Genomic DNA, 19,120 nt, shown 5'->3' with positions numbered 1-19,120 from the left:
CGAACACGCTCCCTGATGGTGGCCGGGATTAAATTGATAAAATAATATTAATTTGTAAAAACGTCCGTTCTCTACAAATGTCAGCCTACTACTCCTACTAGGCTGGTCATCTGCAGTATATAGACGACGCATTCAAAGGAAAAACTTAGGGAAGGCGGCTAGTTGTAAAACCCAGAGAATATCAACGCCGACAGTAAGAAATTAGAGGATGCAGTCACTGGACCGAGACAGTGGATTGAAAAGTTTGAAGAAAACTGACGAAGAAGGAGAGTGTAGTGCTGAGAAGAAAATTTCTTCAAAGTGCAGTTTAGGAGAGCACAATTACCTAAAAGTTGACTACCAGAATCCCAGTGATGAGGATGAACACAGGAGCCTAACTCTGATTTTAGGGCATACCTTGAGTGTTCAAGCGAAGTACCACTCTACCAAGAACACTGGTAACAAAATCGAACAAGGATGAATTGAAAGCAGATCGCTGGACGACAAAAACAGCAACAACATCGACCGCACATATTCAAGAGGAGCATCAGCAGGAGGTACTCCAGGACCTGGAAAAGGACCTATTCAGAAGAAGTTCGTCAACTTTCAGATCTCCTCCAATGCCAAACAGCAAAAAAGATAAAACGGAGGGAAGGTCAACGAATGCCAAATGTGAAGGTCTATTTAAAAGTAGTAATCCGGTTACGACTCATGAAGAGCAGAGCCCTGAAGCAGAGGATTTACCCTTCACTCTACACCAAATTGCAGCAGGAGGAACGAAATTCCAAGGGTAAGTCGAAATCTGTTGCAGCCAACGGTGTCACAGGCGACACAAGCGGCATCTAATCGTATTGCAATCAACCTGCCACCAAACAAAAGAGTCCAGGAAAGAGACGTGGATCCTCTGGGAAATCAGCAGGCTCCTAAGAGGAAAAAGGGAATACAAATAGTTCCGAAAAACGGAACTAAAAGCATCCAAGAGAGGAAGCAGGTCCCCCAAGTGCGAGCTCTGACAACCGCCTCGACAAAATCCAAGGGGAGTGAAAACGATGAATGGACCAAGATAGTTAAGAAAAAGGCGAAGAAAAAGGCAAAAGTGAGAATTCGCCCAGAAGCGATTGTAATCTCCAGCAATGGAAGTTTGTCCTACGCGGCGATACTGAAAAAGGTCAAAGTTAACCCCGACCTAAAAGATCTAGGCGGAAATATCAGCAAGATTCTTGAGCTGAAAAAACCAGCTTGGGGGAAACTGATGGCTTCCGAACTCAGGTTAAGAACTCACTGGGGAAGAATGTCACAGTACGGACCCAAGAACATGAGGTCTATATACAGTGTAAGTATCTCGAAGAAGTGCCATCCAAAGGAGAAATTTGCACTGCCTTGATGGAAAAGTTCAAGTTGGAGGAACTTGCGGAAGAGTCCATTGTGAGTTTGCGGAAAGCCTATCGCAGTACTCTAACGGACACATTGCGGTTACTAGTGGGCGCAGCGCAGAAGTTATTGACAGCCGGGAAGGTTGGAATCGGATGGGTTCTCTAAAGAGGTGCTTCAAGTGCCTCGCGTTTGGCCATTTCGCAAAGGCATGCACCAGCGGCATTGATCGGTCCGATCGATGCAGAAGGTGTGGGGAGAAATGCCGTCGTAGTCCAAGGGTGATTGCTGGTGACTTCAATGCTTCAGCCCGTGAGTGGGGTAGCAGAGAGACAAATGCAAGTGGCAGCAGTCTATTAGATGCTTTCGAACAGTTGAATGTCATTCTGGCCAACGAAGGATATATAAACACCTTTCAGAAAGGGGGGTCTGCCTCAATCGTAGACCTAACTTTTGTCAGCCCTGCACTGGCACGTGGTAAGTCCTGGTGCATCGGCAAGGACTACACCCACATCGATCACCAGGCAATCTTCTTTGGGCTATGGGTGGAGTCACCGGACAGAAGACCATTATGCCCGAAATCAAGAAAGATGTCAGGCTGGATGAGCAAACCTTCATAGAAGTGTGGTTAGACCAACCTAATAAAGCAAGCGCCTCTACGGAAAAAGCTGTCCATGTGGCACAATGCATCGCCAAGCGTGTGACGCGTCCATGCCCAGGAGGTACTCAGTCCCCAGTAGAAGACCAAGCTACTGGTGGAATACTGAACTGACCAGCCTTCGATCATCCTGTCACCAAGCCAGAAGAGCGGCTCAGAAAGCGGTAGGCAGAATCGACCAAGGGCAACAAGAGCGCGCCTATAAGGAAACCCGAAAAACCCTCAAGCTCGCCATCCAACGGAGCAAGAGGAAAAGCTTTAAGGAGCTCTGTTCGGAAGCGGACGTAAACCCGTGGGGGAGCACCTATAGAATTGTGACGGGGCGATTCAGAGGCCGATCATCTCCGCAGATCACGTGCCCTTCACTCTTGTTAAAAATTATCCAGGGGTTATTACCACAGTAAGAGGGGGGCATAGACAGCTTCCAGCGACCTCTGAACGACACGGCAATACCGCCAGTCACCACAATCCACGGAAAGGGCAGAACTAGCAAATATTGCATAGCAGTGACCCTGGCCAATTGGAACCTAATACGGGAATCTGTGGCGAAGATTGGTATTCCCGCTTATCTTACAGCTATTTATAAGAACGGAGGCTTTGGTATGACACCGATGACGGACCCCAGGAGTGTTATCTCCGCAGGTGTGCTGTTAAGGGTTGGTTAGGGAGTTCTGGTCTGACACTTTCGGAGGAAAAAACGGAAGCGCTGTAAAAGAAATTTTGCCCGTATTCAAATTGGGAATCATATCATCACTTCTGAGCCTGCCAGCAAATACTTGAGAGTGATGATAGACGGGAAGCTTAGCTATAAGCAACACGTGTAGTATGTTTATGATAAAGCATCCACTGCAAGTGTGGCCCTGCCAAGGATGATACCGAACGTGGGAAGGCCACGGCATGCTTCCAGATTGCTTATAGCTAGGGTAGTGTGTTCGATCCTGCTCTATGAAGCTCCAGTTTGGGGAAAGGCATTGCAAATCGCATTTAACGCTAACAAACTGAGTTCAGTCTACAGAAGAACAGCCCTACGGGTCTCAGATGATGCAACATTCGTCATCTCTGGAATGATACCCATTGACATCTTGGCAGATGAGATGACGAATATATATAATGCCAAGTCTATATCTCCTTTATCACAAACGAAGAACACCGAAAGGGAGAGATCTCTAAATAGATGGCAAGAGCGTTGGGAGCCCGCGGGAAAGGGTCGGTGGACACACAGGCTCACCCCTGCCATCAAGGAGTGGTTGGAGAGACGGTACGGTGAGCTTAATTATAATCTTCTTCAGTTTCTCACGGGGCATGGAGGATATCGCCAGTACTTCTTCAGGTTTAAACTAGATACCTCACCCGATTGTCCAAACTACGTCCCAGAGGACCCAGAGCAGAGCCGGGGTTGGTTTTAGTGGGTAAAAATCCCACACGTTGGCGTGTCCAGGCCAGTGTCTTTTGAAGATTTCCACCTCCTCAAATCAAAAAAAAAAAAGACAGATGATTTTAATAAGGTTTTGTGTTTACAAACGGCCTTCACACGGGATGACCCCTTTAAGCAGTAACAGAGACTGGTTTTTATTGAAGAAAATGTCAAGGCGACTAAGGGCCGTGTTTCTTTTTAACATATTTCCCTCGCTTCAAAAAGGGAAATCAAGGAATATATTGAGTCCATAATAATCCTTATATGTCCATAGTAACCTCACTATGAAATGCAATGTGGTATGGTCCATTAAATTCATGTAGCGTTGTCAGCAATTCTGTATTTGTTTTGAAAATACCCTCTCACCTTGGAATTCAAAGGTTCACCTCCCACAAGAGGGATATTCCCTAAGGCCAAGTGTCTCGAAGCATCAGTATCATCATCGCTACTTTGAATGACTGCCTCCGCGCACATATTATAAATATCCCACCTGGCCGGTAATGGGGTTATTCAAACCTCCAAAAAAACCATGAGTACATGGACGACTTACCGGCTTTCAGGTGCCCAGTCTCAAGCGCTCTCCAAGTGGATCGTTTAAAAGTACAATTCCGCATGTTTACATTTCGGAAAACACCCGTCTAATTAAACTCTTCACACCGGTCGCTTCTAGACAAAAACTTATTCATTCATTCTTCCATTCATAGATATGATGATCACTTGAACGCCACCCACCTCTACAACTTGTCTTTCCGTTCCTTCGACTTTTCCAATGATTTTCTCTGATATGCAAGCTATGCTAGTGTATCTGTTGATATTGCTAAGCTCTTCCAGCTGCCGTGTGTACGTAGATACTTGGCTGCAAGGTCCCCTGCTATCAGGCCGGGCATGTGTACGGATGTATGCATATAGATACGTGTGGCCAAGTCCGAACGCAGAAAAAAGCTTTAAAATTTTCTCAAAGACTTCACCGTTTCATTCACAGATTCATGAGATGAGATACCGAGTCGGGTCGCTTCTCTATTTTTCGCCTTTGTAGCACCCCAGTCGGTTGTGGCTGTCCTCTTTATAAATGTCTACTTGCCGCCAACATGCCCAGCATGAGAGCCGTAATCTGCAGTAAGATTGCCATTTATCTAAAATAGAACAAATGGATAGATAAGTGTAAGTTGTGGATACCGTGTCCGATGGTGCCGGCTTGGTCTTTTGCGGCAAGCCGAGGAGTGGCAGAGTTACCGATTGGGGATTGGGCTCCAATTGTTGGTACTCAGATGGCCGGGGGTGCATTCTAGGAGTCAAGATAGATGATTATGTATCTATTTCAAGAAATCCACCCTTTATGTTGGAGGAGGAGGGAAATGTCGAGAACGTGTGAATGAAGCTGCAGTTTGTAGTCGCCCTAGGCGAGCAGAACCCTCTCGCAGTCGCAAAACGGATGGAGTCGTGTAAATAAGTGCCACAAGCAACTGTCCTCACCTCATTACTTGGTGTTCTAGGGGCGGCATACACCCTGCACTGAATTGCAACCACCTTGGACTGAGAATCTCGGCAACACTCAAGCCGAGAGCTACTGACAATGGAGCTGATGCTCGGTTTAAACGCTTATGGTGGACGCTACGAATTCGTACGGAATGCCTTCAAGTCGATTCATAAAGATGTTGACTACTTCCTATTGCCGTTCTTCCTTATGCTCGGCAAGCTGTAGGTGCTCCAAGAGTCGGGTCCCAAGTGCCGGATCACTTGGGGCCAGGCTCAATACAACTTTTACGCCGCACGTCTGGCAGTCGTCTAGTTCAAACCGAAGCACACCTGAATGCCACCGTGGTATACAGCAGATATGTAGGTTAGCTAGAGAGCAACCGCCCACTTGAGCAGGGTGTAAGGTGATGAAAGATGTACGTGGAGATGTGTAGCGTCTCGGGCCGAGCACTTGGCGACGAGTTGTGAATCGGCAGCTCCATGTACACTTCACTCTCCCAGCTCCGCACGCGATGATGCAGTCTCCACTGAGCTTTACAATCCACCTTCTCACCAGGTGTGCAAGTCTACGTCGTACATAGACGCTTCGCTTCTCCACAACAAACTTCTCGTCAGCTGATGTGTTCATTCATTGCTGCTGCTGCTGGTGACTAACCATACCTGGGAGTCTCCGTCACTTTCTTTTGAAAAGGTGAATCCGATACGATGCGGTCGTCTGACGGGAGATTCATTCAGAAGATGGTTTGGCGCAAATGTCACGCTTCCCGTCTTCAATCTGATCCAAGGTTATGCAATCCGATGCTCCGCACAATTGCCGTAAATATTTTGTTCGGTGATTCTGTCGCGGAGCTTTGCCCACTGAGAGGAAAAGTAAAATTGAGGCCGCCAGAATGCAGCCACTTGGTTCCAAGTGTCGCAGGTCCCAAGGCGGATTAGATGCACTTGATAGGGTTGCAACGTGCACAGCTTCTCCTCGTGGACTTGAGTTGAGTTGGTCAGGCATTAGTCCGGTGTCTGTCTGGCTCTCCTTCATTACAATTCATACAGATAGTTAACACATCCGCAAGAATAAACAATTCCGGTGGTACTGCTCCCGTTTGATAGCCCGTATCGGTCGATACTGTGTAACCGTGGACCGCTTAATATTTGATTGTCTTTTATTACATGAATTTCTGCTGAAATATGCATGCTGACCGATGAATTATTCATTGAGCAGTACCGATGACCCGAAGAATCTGACTGAATTATGAAGCATACAAACCATACTTTCTTGTATCAATCAACTCAGTTCCTTCGGTCGTTCCGCCTTACTCCCCTCGGCTCAGCTCCAAGGAGCAAATGTGTTCATGGATTTCCTACTCGCCAGACAAGCAGTTCCGTTCTGACATATTACTCGGAATAGTTTGCACGTTGTTTTATGAATGTTATACAATTTTGCAGTGCTATACGTGCAGCCATGGCTGTGTAGCTTTCACTCGTACCTTAATTCCATAGTCGTAAATTTCTTATACGGAAGTGCCTTCCTTACATAGTTCTGAATATATTCCTTGAAAGGTAACGGATATCAGGCCCCATTTTATTCCCCCCACCCCCACGGTTCCGCATTCGCCCCATGAAATCCTTCGAGTCGGGCTCTCCGATACCCGAATAGGTCGTGAATTTTGCATAAGGTGCTCTTCACAATTTTAAAAATTACATGAAATACTTCTTTTTCTCTTGTCTTGGAATGAAATTAATGCAATGCAAAATGCAATGCATTTATGAACAGAATAGGGCAAGAACTTATCGTCGATACTCACAGACGCAGACAGGGTTGGATTGGAATCATTCCATATTTACACTTTGCCAGTCGTCGGGCTCTTCATGTAACTGTGCGCTTTTTACCTCACAGTTTTTAATGAATTACACATTCGACCGGCACGAAAGGATTGCATATTTTATGCTATTAAAATTTCAACAGAAGCGAACAGAAGAAAGGAAACGTAAGCAATTGCTCCGCTCCTTGCAACTTCTACCTTTCTCCCGGGGAAGCCGACGAGCGGAGGTCAGCATAGGGTGCTGGGAAATGTGAGCAGGAAATGTTTATTTTATTCCGGATAGATACATTATATAATAGAATACAAATGTGCGAATATCATACGGCTCGGAGGATTTGACCCGGCCGGGTCCGCTTAGTATCCTGCAAGTGACCAGCCTGGTGCGTACTTAAGAAGATTACAAAGGCTCGCACAAAAACTTGCAACTAGCGCGAGGAGCGAGGCTCTATTTGAATAATTAGGACGGCGTTCAAAAACCCTTACTCTCGAGGATACTTCACGGTGGGGTCTTTCACGCCATTTTCGAAACATTAGAGGGAATCGAGAGACCATTACCCATCGACACCAGCAAAAATTAACTATGGGTAATAATTTCCTATTTTCTGACACAGAATAACAACAATTCAATATTCTGCCTGTTGCTGCAACACTCCACATCGCTAATGGGTTCAAACCTCACACATGTCGAGTGGCATCGCATCGCTTCGAATCTCGCATATACATATATACTAGGAGCTATGTCCGCCTGTATGAGCGCATATATATCCTTGGAGTGGGCCGCGAACGAATAGCCCTAAAGCGTTCCCGGCAACAATTTATATTCCGAGGGTAACGTGTTTGGGTTAAGTTTATGCCCGATTGTGGCCACCAAACTTTATTTTCATCCCCTCACTGCGGTCATTAGGTAATTTTGGTTTTTCGAATTTCACCGCCGGATTGTGCCGTGACATGCCACACACAACTCAAACAAAGGAGGGTAATCTGGCTGAAAAGTGCAGTGGCAATTCATGTAAAAATCGAAAATAACAACAACGGTTTGTTGCACCTCAGCTGTGATGCAATGGTATGATGATGGTATTGATATCAGCCAACCATACTCGCATGGATCATATAAAAGGCTCGCGTTAAATCTAGCAAAAACCGGCAAGCATTTCACTTTCACTTTCACCAATTGAAAAATTTAAATCATATTTGCTGGATATATCAAAGTAAATTGGTCAGTCGACAGTATGTGATGCTATGGGTTAATCGTACAAATGAAAATCATTTAATTTTGCACCAAGTGGTAAGTGATTTTGTACGTGTGATGAATTGCAAAGGAATGTTGATGGGGCTGCAAGGATATGGTGCGAGTAATTCAGTAAATCCTCTCGTTAAGCCCCACCCCAACACGGTACATTATGCAATCGAGAAATTATAAATTTAACGTGTAATGGACCAAGCGAACAGACTGACATCCTTAAGGCCAAAACTGGAACCCTTAAGGAATATCGTTCAAACTACCACATTATATCGCTTTAATTAGACTTGCCAACAAGAACTTCCAGAAGCAATGGAAAGACTCCCAAATTTCAGATATACCATCTAAAGTGCGAAGACTATCAATTCTTAGCAAACTGAACGACTTTAAACAAGGACCTTTGTCCTCTCAAAGACCAATTTGAAGCAAAAGAGGCAACAGCTACTGTAATCTCAGACTCGCTGAGAGGCATCTTGGACACCCAATTATGACAGGATACAGCTCAATCGATATTGTGAATTTGACTTTATTGTACCCAAGATCCCCCAAAAAAGCATCTTCTTCTGTTCCTCCACAAAATTTGAGTAAAAAGGACAACATTTTTGGCCCAGCGTTCCCCAAAACACTCGGTTTCTTCAACTTACGTAAAGGTTCAAGCAGACTTGACGAGAGAAAAAGGAATGATTCCCCTCGGGCCAGAAATGTTTTCAGAGGCCCAAAATGGAGACCTTAACAATATTAGATGCGCAGATATTTTGGTAATATGGAAGGCCCCTTTGGTTCGGATTTTTTTCTAGGACTCTGTCCACGCACCAACTTCTTCTGTTCTTCAGCCTTTGTCCTATTCACAAACGGGGTCGGCTCGTCGTGATCGGTTTCACCACTACTCATGTACCAACACTTCACGAAAGTATGCAAAAGAGCATTGATTAGTCCGTTCAGTCCAGAAGTTGTAAGAAGAAAGGGTACTTTACCAAAGAGGGCGACACAAACTCAATCAATATTGTGGAGAATAAAGGAGCGTCTATATAATAGCCGGCGGTCAAAGGGTAGTATACGTCCCAGGGCGAAACGTGGATTGGTACCCACAATGAAGCATAAAACCTGGGAAATGCCTACTGAACCAACACCAACAGCTCTACTACCAAACCCTATCTCCACATGATGATCGCTGGGAGTTCTTTCTTCATGAAAAACTGCAGACGGAGAATGATGAAGGCGAGTCTGCCGCGCCTAAAAACGGGGCAAAATGTACCAACTGGTCCTCCAGGTTGTGGGCTGGGTAGGGCTCACAACCCTACAGTGAAAACCGATGTTACGAAGCCACGGAAGGAGCCTCGGTCAGGATGGATTTTACAACGACGAACCCGGCAACGACAACGGTTTAACGATTTGCGCATTTTCTCATAGATCGTGTGCTCCTTGTACAGACCGAATGCTGTTGAGCAACTATCCGATACGCTGTCCCAATATAAGACTGATGTAACAGCATTGCAAGAGATGCCAGTGAGCCATGTGCTCGGAGTAGGTTTCTTAGTCAGCCAAAAAATGAAACCTGCTGTTATCGGCTTGGAAAATATAAGCGAAAGGCTATGCACTCTGCGTTTGGGAGGCAAGTTTAGAAATATAAGCCATGCAGAGTCGGAGAAGGATACCTTCTACGAGGCAGTTGAGCGGACCCTCGAAGTCTGTCCCAAGTATGATATCAAAATCATACTTGGAAATTTCAACAGTCAAATAGGAACGGAGCCAGTAATCAGTCGATACGTTGACTCCCATAGTTTACAGAGGGATACCAATGATAACGGACTGCGGATTATTCAGTTAGCAGTATCGCATCGAAATGGCTCTTGGAAGTACCTTGAAAGTACGGTCCACAAACATGCGTGGGCCTCTCCAGGCGGGACCACTTTCAACCAAATTGACCACGTGCTAATTGAACGCCACCACTTCTCAGCCTTCATGGATGTCAGAACATATAGGGAGGCCAATATAGACTCGGACCACTATCTCGTTGGCATAGTGCTCCGAGCTCGAATTACGACACCACCTTCAATCCCCTCTGATAATAAGGTGAGAGTGAATGCTAAAGCCATTCACAGCACAGCCCTCCGTAACACCTATAAGGGTGAAATGGATGCTGCAATAACCGCAGTCAACAGAGATCGTGAAGATGAAGCATCAACAAATGATCTTCACAACCACCTGAAGAACGTTACCATTGATACGGCCACAAACATACTTGGCCCCAGCCGCAAAAAAAGTCGGAACGGCTGGTTTGACGATGAATGCAAGCTAGCAATGGAACGGAAGAATGCTGCATACCGAGTGATGTTGTATTCTCAAAAAACGCGGGCACGCGCAGAGACTCATGAACTCCGACGAGCGGAGAAGTGACTTCACAGACGGAAAAAGGAAGCCTGGGAGAACCAACAGGTCTGTGAACTAGAAGAGTACAGGGAGCAACCGCACCAGTCGCGCAAGTTTTACCAACAAGTCAGCAGGATGAAGCCTTATACACCTCGATGCTCATCCTGCCGAGACAAAGAGAGAAAGAGAGAAAATTGGCAGGGAAAACTACGCCAATAATGTAAAAGGAAAATATTCTACATAGTGTAACGAATAGAAGTGGGCTTACGTTCTGTCACTTTGCGAAAATCATATTGGATAACCAACACTACCTTCTAACGTAAAAGTATATATAAGTACCCTAAAGAATATCTAGAGGCAAAGAGCATTCGCTAATCATGTACAAGCTCAATAAATTGTTGTGACTAAACATAGCAAAAGACGAAAAACGAAACCATTCATTTTTAAGGTTTTGTTGCAAATGATTCGCTGTCTATCTGTCTGTTACACGCACTAGGAGACAGTTACACCTATTGACACAAAATTCGGTAGAAAGATTGAAACTGTGAACCCTCACACATGCGGTGAATTATATTGCCGCACTTAATAAAGACCCGTTCTCAGAAACTATTCAACTAAAAAATCTGAAAAAAATCTTCTCTTTAATATTGGTTGCAAAAGGGACGAGTACGGGGGCCTGAAATGTGTCAATTTCTTCAGGGATCTGTTTTCAGAAAATACCCAACTGAAAAATTTAACAAAAAATTTTGCTGGGAATTGGAAATCGTTGATGATTTCTCACAAATTTTATACCAACAAATCATGAATTTTGTAACCTTTTTTGCCGACGATTTAAACCAAATTCATTTCCGGGGATGTATTCGTTACTTTTCCCTAACTGAATTTGCTGATTTGCAACTACAGATTCAGGTTTGTCTACCGAATATGCAAACAGACTTCAGAATCTATTTGTAGATAAGAATTTCGTTAATTATGGTTCATCGGCTAAAAAATCATAAGTCGCCAGGAGCCGATGGAATTACAGCCGAATTGGTTAAATATGGAGGCGACCAATTACACCAAGTGGTTGATCAACTTGTGCTCAAAGTGTGGGACAGCGAATCAATGCCTGACGACTCTGTCAACGAGATAGTATCTGTCTCATACATAAAAAGGGGGATATTATGCAGTGCAGAAATTAAAGCGGTATCGCATTACTAAGTACCTTCTATAAGATATTCTCCGCTATATTGCTAGGCCGGATCATCAACAGATCAGATTTTCTCTTTGCGGCAAGCGATCAGTTGCACCATTTTTCATCGACTTTAAGGCCGCCTATGATAGCATAGCCAGGGTAAAACTATACACAGCCATGAGAGAAATCGATATCCCGACAAAATTGATAAGACTGACTAGGCTGATCCTGACCAATGTGCGAGGACAGATAAAAGCAGGAGGATCACTCTTAAGACCATTCGACATCAACAACGGTCTAAGACTATTATGCGTCCTCTTTAACGTAGCCCTGGAAAAAGTGATCCGTGATGCTGAGGTAAAGGCGTGGCTTATGGTCACGATATCGACATCATGGAAAGAACAACTCGAGACGTACAAATTGCCTTCATCCAGATCGAACAGGCAGCGCGAGATCGCGGGCTGCACATCAATGAAGGCAAGATGAAATATATGGTGGCAACGTCAACGCCAAAAAGCAATCAACCAACAACACCAAACCGCACTGGCCGAACGGGAAGAGTAAAGATAGGAGACTACAACTTGGAGACCGTTGATAATTTCTCCTATCTATTGTCGAAAATCACAACCGATAAAAACTATGGCGATGAAATCCGCGCACGGTTGTTGGCAGCCAACAGAGCCTATTTCAGGTTACAAAAACTGTTCTGCTTAAAACGTCTCACCATAGGGTCAAAGCTCTTACTGTGCAAGACAATAAATTTGCCAGTCCTCATGTATTCCTCGGAGACTTGGGTTCGTAGCAAGAAAAATTTCGAAATCTTCGCCGCGTTCGAGAGAAGAATCCTCGGAACAATTTTTGGCCCCCTATACGAGGATGTACGATTCCGCAGCCTACATAACGATGAAATCTATGAGCGATAGCATCATCGTCAGGTTGTGGCTAAAATCCGGCTCAGTAGGTTATGGTGGGCGGGTCACTTAATCCGTATGGATGAGGAGGATCCCACCCGAAATGTCTATAAGGGCAATATCTATGGTAGAAAAAGAAGACGAGGCAGACCCTGCCTGGGATGGAACGATGGCGTAGGTCAGGACGCCTGACAGCTTTTAGGGATATCGAATTGTTGGACCTCGGCGAAAAACCGGATTGTCTAGAGTTCCTTATTAAAGGTGATGTGCGGTTTTGGGCAAGACGATGGAAGTTTAACATGCCCAAAAACTTTCGCAGACCCTTATCTGTGGGAAGTATGTGATGACCTGACCCTTGTCTGGATCCAGGTGGATTTCCTCAGGGGAAATCGTGTGACCAAAAACTTCATCTGCTGTTGAAGGAGTTTGCATTTTTCAACGTTAAGTACAAGACCGGAGACATAAGGAAACTTTGAAAAATGCACTCGAGATGTTCCCAATGCTCATACTCAAAGGAAGAGGCAACCAAAACATAATGCAAGTACACCAAACAAAAGTTGAGGTTTCGCAGGGCAGAATGTATGAACCTCTGAAAAATTTGCGCCGCATTGCACATACCAAAAGGCATCCGTGTGATCTCGAAGAGTTCGAAGGGTGTGCATACTGCCATTTTCAGAATGTGCTGGGGCTATAGGGATTTAATGGTACGCCTTGGCTAAATTCAATGGGGTCCGCAGCGACCTTTAACGGGTCGCTTACGATACGGGGTGTGATGTCCCAGAGGTGCCCGAGTAAGGAGTTCTGACTCCCTAGCTGGCAGTATACCTACGTCTTAGATAGTAGCCTCGCGAAAGCTTCTCGGTGAAGAGCGAAATGCGAATGACCGGTACACGTCGGGACACACTGGGAGTCTCCGGGGCCGTCGACAGCTCTCTGTCGACGTCGGTGGGGTGATGTGAGCGTAGCTCTACAAAGGTGGTAGTCGTGACGTGTATCAAGAGCCAACCTCTTTGGGACCGACAGTTGCGTTCTCTGCAAGGATCATGGCGGGTCTGGTGAAAGCGTCGCACACACTGCGGGCTCGGGACAGTGTCCGATCCTTAGGGCGCAACTGGAATTAATTTTTGCATTTTACAAATTAACATGCACCGGAGTGCAACCGTTCACCAGTTGCTAGCACAGTTCGCTGCGGAAGTAAATGCTGATCTAGTGCTAATTAGCGAGTAATACCGAAACAAGGACCCGGCCTCATGGCATCTCGATTTATCGGGCACCGCTGCCATCTGAATTCGGGACGACGTTCGACTTCATTTTGTTGCCGAAGACCGAAGGAACGGATTTGTCTGGATCCAGTGTTTAGAAATAACGTTTTTAGCGTTTACTTGACGCCGAACGAGACGATGTCGGACTTTCGGCGCCGGCTTGATGCTCTAGAGGACGGCATTTCTAGAACGGAGGGATGAATCCTGGTGGGCGGTGATTTGATTGCCAGGGCCCTTGAATGGAGCATGCCTCAGTCAGACTCCAGAGGGAAACGGATTCTATAAATGGGGGTGAGAACCGAGCTCCTAGTTTTAAACACCGGATCCACGCCAGGGTTTCGGCGCCCAGGCTGTCAAGGAAGCATTCCTGACATCACTTTTGCGTCGGAATCTCTGGCATCATCTGGTGGCGAGTCCTAGAAGCCTTCTCGGCAAGTGGTCACTAGTACATCCAATTCGAAGTGATTGACGCTACTTGCCGGCGAGTACCAACGCGACGCTCTCCCTGCCTGTGGAATGTCGCAAGGGTGAACATCAAGAAGTTCATCAAAGCTCTTGGAGCAGGCAGTGCTGCGCTGGAGGGCGCTCAAGGGGGATATAGCGTCGCAGCTGATACCATCGTAAATTCAGTCATTAACCCGATAACGACGGCAATAAGCTTGACACCAGATGGACAGCATTGTACTGACATTGTTCCCCAGACATCCTGTCCGAATTGCCCCCTTTTCACAATGAGAGAGAGAGAAGGTACCAAGTCCTGATGGCATCCCGGCGGAAGTTTACAAACTGGTGCTGCCAACGGCAGAATTGCTGTTTGAGGCGTTCAACGCTTAGTTGAAGGAGGGCACTTTCCTTGTCGCTGGAAAGTAGCCAGGCTCGCGTTGATCAGGAAGGGTAAAAGAGACCCGGAGGTCCCGTCTGCATACCGACCGCTGTGTAAGTTTGACACGGCCGGGAAAGTGATCGAGAAGCTCATCAGGAGGAGAATCGCTGAGGCAATCCGCGCTGCCGGGGACTTATCCACAAGCCAGTTCGGGTTCAGAACAGGGAGATCCACAGTGGATGCTATTATGGTAATCGTAGATGCGGTTCATCGAGCCGAGGCACAACAGCCGATCTGGACGCTCCTCACAACGCTTGATGTCAGAAATTCCTTCAATTCCGTAAGATGAGACAGATATGCTAGGCATATTAGAAAACTCATTCCACGTGCCAAGCTATCTCTTGCGGCTATTGAGGGATTATCTGAAAGATCGCTCCCTGCTCTATGAGACGCTAGAGGTCCAAAAGAGGATGGAAATCATGTCGGGAGTAGCACAGTGATCCATCCTCAGGCCGGTTTCCTGGAACGCTTCCTATGATAGTCTGCTGAGGCTCGATATGCCCCGATATGCAGACGACGTTGCGGCGCTTATTGCTGGACACACTGTTGAACCGGCACAAAGCAGACTTGGCATATTGATGCGACGGATAAGCGGATGGATGACTGGCAGTCGAGGTTCATCGACAATTTAGATCATGGCTGAACCGAACGCACGGTGAGATTGATTACTTCCTTACCCAATTCCTAAGCGGGCATGGAGGTTTTCAGTCTTACCTGCACAGGATTGGGAAGGCGTGATCTGCTGATTGTGTTATCTGCAATGGAGTGGCGGACGATGCTGAACACACCTTATTCTCTTGCGAGAGGTGGGACGGGTTTCGTTAGCAGCTTTATGCAGACACAATGGAGCTCCCTCCAGACAACATTGTTAGAGAGATGCTAAAGAGCGCTGGCAGCTGGAATCGTGTTGTGCATTATATTCGGGCTCTTTTTATTGCGGAGAAGAATTAACTCGATCGGCGGAGGAATCGGATGGTAAGGGGTTTCCTGAACTAACAACTCTCTTGCTCCCTTCCCCTCCCGTTGGTGAAGGGAATTCCGTGACCTGAAAGCTCCCAAAGACGAGAGAGCGGGATGGCTAGCCCGAAGTAATGTGTCAAACGCTTCCAGGCTAGTTCTCTGATGACAGGGAGGTGTTCAGTTGGCACGCCGACAACGTACTGTTGCGGGAGTCCAACACTCTGTGCGTAAACGCATTCACTTACCCTACTTCCTCAAAAAAAGGTCGAGGTTAGCGAGGTTGTACGTAAAGTCGTGGATGAGTAGTGCTGCGCTTATTTTGGTGTGAAGTTCGGGTGAATCTCCTCTAAGCCGCTCACACATAATCTATCGTACTTAGAACGATTGTTTTGTTGGTATTTATCTTCACATCCATTTGGCCAAGGACCATGTTTCGGTGGAAGACCACACAGATGTCATCAGCATATTCAAACAGTTCATGAAAAAAGTTAAAACAAATGGAAGGATTCAATTGATAACAACCATTAAGAATTTGAGAATTCAAACAAAAGCTTTCAAAGAATAAGTAAGAGTGCTAAGAAAACACCATGTCTTCCGGCAGAGGTAGTATGACAAGCTTGTTACCAGATGAAAAGTCGGTTTTTCTTCCAGCCGCCGTTCATTTGCAGGCTTCATTCTATAATTACTGTTTCAATGAGAACCCCATACAATCGGTAATTTTTTGGTCAACTGCTTGTGTTTGTTCTGTATTAACTTGGATTATAGTGAAGCTTTAACCTCTGTGATGTCCCACTTTACTCTGTCTCACTTTGCAGTACAGTGCTGAGGTCAATTAGCAAATGCTCCTTTCCAGTTATCGAAAAAAAATAAACAAAATTAACGCAGATGCGTGCGATGAAGCCATGACCCATAAATGGTTTTATACATAAGCTCTAAGCCTTATTTCATTCTTATTTCCAGCCATAGCGACTCATGAAAAAGTCAGAAGTGCGCACTGCGAGCAGAATTGATGCATCTGCTTTGTCATTAATACTTGAATCGTTTGCGAACACACGTTCTGCTGCTACTCCAGTCACTGAACACAAAGAGTACAGAATTCAAAACCGCCATGAAAGTGATACGTCTTTAGGGCGTCCAAGAACAGCCGTCCAGACACGTTACCTCCTGGTCAGCAATGCATCTTGGAGAATTCCCATAAACCCATCAGCATTCACTAGACCCGATATGGGTTAACTGCACACCGAAAGTATCTACTTGATAGCGAGGTAACAGAGAGTCTACTTAAGTAAGTGGCACAGACGGGGTAGTTTTTACCTTTGTGGGAACAATGGTGGAGTTGTAGGAGCAAAAACTGGCTGCATTACTGAAAAACACAAATCAATCTGGAACGAAGCAGGGTCGAGCGGAAAGAACGTTTCCTATAAGGCTCATTTGCTACAATATTACCAAGTAATTAACTATTGCAACTTTTCCCTGTGCCTTTATCACAGTTTAATTCTTCTTTTAACATTTTATTTCATTATGTCATGATACAGAACAACAGCTATTAATTTTATGTCGGTAATTTATTGTCAATTAAGAAATTAAATGCATGCCTGTATAATATGTACTACAATAAAATATTTATTTATTTAAGTTTCCACATTGTATGGCCATTGAAACATTGGAGCATTGAAACAATGTATGTAATTTATAAAAGCGTTGCGGAATAAATTCGTCGTAGAAAATGTTTTTTAGTTTATATGGGTTTTATATGGAAGTCCGATATTTTTAATTTGATATAATAAAGTACAGTGTGTAGACGTACCTATCTACGTACGTATATGGGCATGTGCTCCATGTACAAGGTTGAGAATTGTGATGATGATATATTATAATCAAAGCGTAAAATTAGAAATGAATACGACTGAAGCACTCATACATTTACATTACGGAACAAACATAAATTTGAATTAATTAAAATCGTGTGCATATTACGAACAACAAATTACAGACAATGCTGCCGTTGTTGATGGAAATTGTGATACATACATATGTAAGTTGCTTGTCATACCTTACAATTTTGCTATTGTTAGAATGTGCGGTGAAATGAATTGAAAAATAAAATGAAGGAATGCATTCATTCCATGGGGGCACGTTGCGAAACAAGTAGATATTGGGCTTGTAAATCTTACAGTGAGGAAATGCAGGGTTCAATGCATTCAAACGTGGTTGCAGGAAGCAGAATGCAGTTGTCGTTGGGGTGGTCTAAATGTGAATGGGAGTGTGATTTTTAATTACTTCTCGAAGGTGTATTTATATCCTATCCCTTTAGCAAAGTCTGACTGATCAGTCTGTAAGGCCACTAATTATTATTATTCTGTTGTTGCGACCTGAATACCCAAAACCCGCGGCAGATACACCAACCTGCTGCAATTGCGGCCAGACTGGAGATCCCGCCAACTACCGCGGATGCCCGGCATACAAGGACATGGTTGCCAGAAGAGAAGCTGGCTGGAGCCAAACAGGCGGTCAGAAAGTTTGGCCCAATCAGGAGTATTTTACGCTCAACAGCCGGGAATACTCTTCCTAGAGCTGCAGCCCTCGAAGCTTCGCGAAACTTGGCCCAGCTAAGCCTATCTTTAGCTCAATCAGCTAGAAATATTCTTCCTAAAGCTGCTGTCCCTCAAGTTCCGCAAGCAACAAGTTGGCATCCGTGGTCTTCATAGAGAGACAGACCCGGCTGACATAATGCGCAAACTCATCGAAGAGTACCCTAAAGTTGAAAAGCGTGTCAAATCTAGTCACGCGAGCCGACAAACTTGCTCACAGCCTGAACCCGGCCCTTCCGTTAAAGTCGCAATCGGGGCTGTTCATGGCTACTTTCGAGCCAGAACAAGATCTAAATGAAGTATTTAAGGTGAAACATATCCTGCACCAGAAAATTTCGCCCGAGAAAGTCAAGCCGATTCAAGAAGTGCAGTGCTACAACTGCCAAAACTTCGGGCATATCGCCATCAATTGCTCCATCGTGCACCGGTGCGTGAGGTGCACGAAAACCCATGTGCGGGGGGATTGCCCAAATCCCACCGCAGACAAACCAACTTGCTGCAATTGCGGTCAGTCCGCACACGCCGGCAACTACATGTTTGCCAGAAGGGAAGCTGGCAGGGCAAAAAAAAAATGCCGAGACCATGAATACCAAACAGGCGGTGACTCAATTGTCACAAACCTTGGCCAAACCGGGCGTTTCTTACGCTCAAGCAGGAATACTCTCCCTAGATCTGCAGCCCCCCAAACTCCTCTTACCCAAACAACTAGGAACACTATTCCTAGAACTACCGCCCCTCAAGTCCTTCAAGGCAACAAGTTGCCCTTCAAAAACTTGGTCGAAACGCTCGCTTCGGCCCAAATAAATGAACAGCGACAATTAGCCGCTATCCAACTTTTGATGAGTTTATGGAGTTAAAAATCGTCACTTTTAACTCCGCGTCCTTGGTCTTACACGCCCAACGTGCCACTACACAAGAGTTGGTCAATTCCCTGAAAGCAGACTTCTTCTGTGTTTCAGAAACACATTTAAAAAGCAGGCACATCGTTAATTTTACCGGATATAACATTATCCG

At 45.4% G+C, this 19,120-nt stretch overlaps 1 protein-coding gene and 1 long non-coding RNA gene across 3 annotated transcripts in view; one reads left to right on the top strand and one right to left on the bottom strand.

Moving 5' to 3' along the window:
- Positions 1–19,120, bottom strand: part of LOC119649312 (protein bric-a-brac 1) — a 338,265-nt gene that overhangs the window by 77,970 nt on the left and 241,175 nt on the right. The gene's annotated exons all lie outside the window — the stretch shown is intronic.
- Positions 16,537–17,269, top strand: LOC119649313. The gene is made up of 2 exons (XR_005249121.1): positions 16,537–16,964; positions 17,051–17,269. It is a non-coding gene; the product is annotated as an uncharacterized LOC119649313 (long non-coding RNA).

This window comes from Hermetia illucens, chromosome 2, assembly GCF_905115235.1.
Source record: "Hermetia illucens chromosome 2, iHerIll2.2.curated.20191125, whole genome shotgun sequence".
Classification (NCBI taxonomy): domain Eukaryota; kingdom Metazoa; phylum Arthropoda; class Insecta; order Diptera; family Stratiomyidae; genus Hermetia; species Hermetia illucens.
This window is presented reverse-complemented; position numbering and strand designations above follow the sequence as displayed.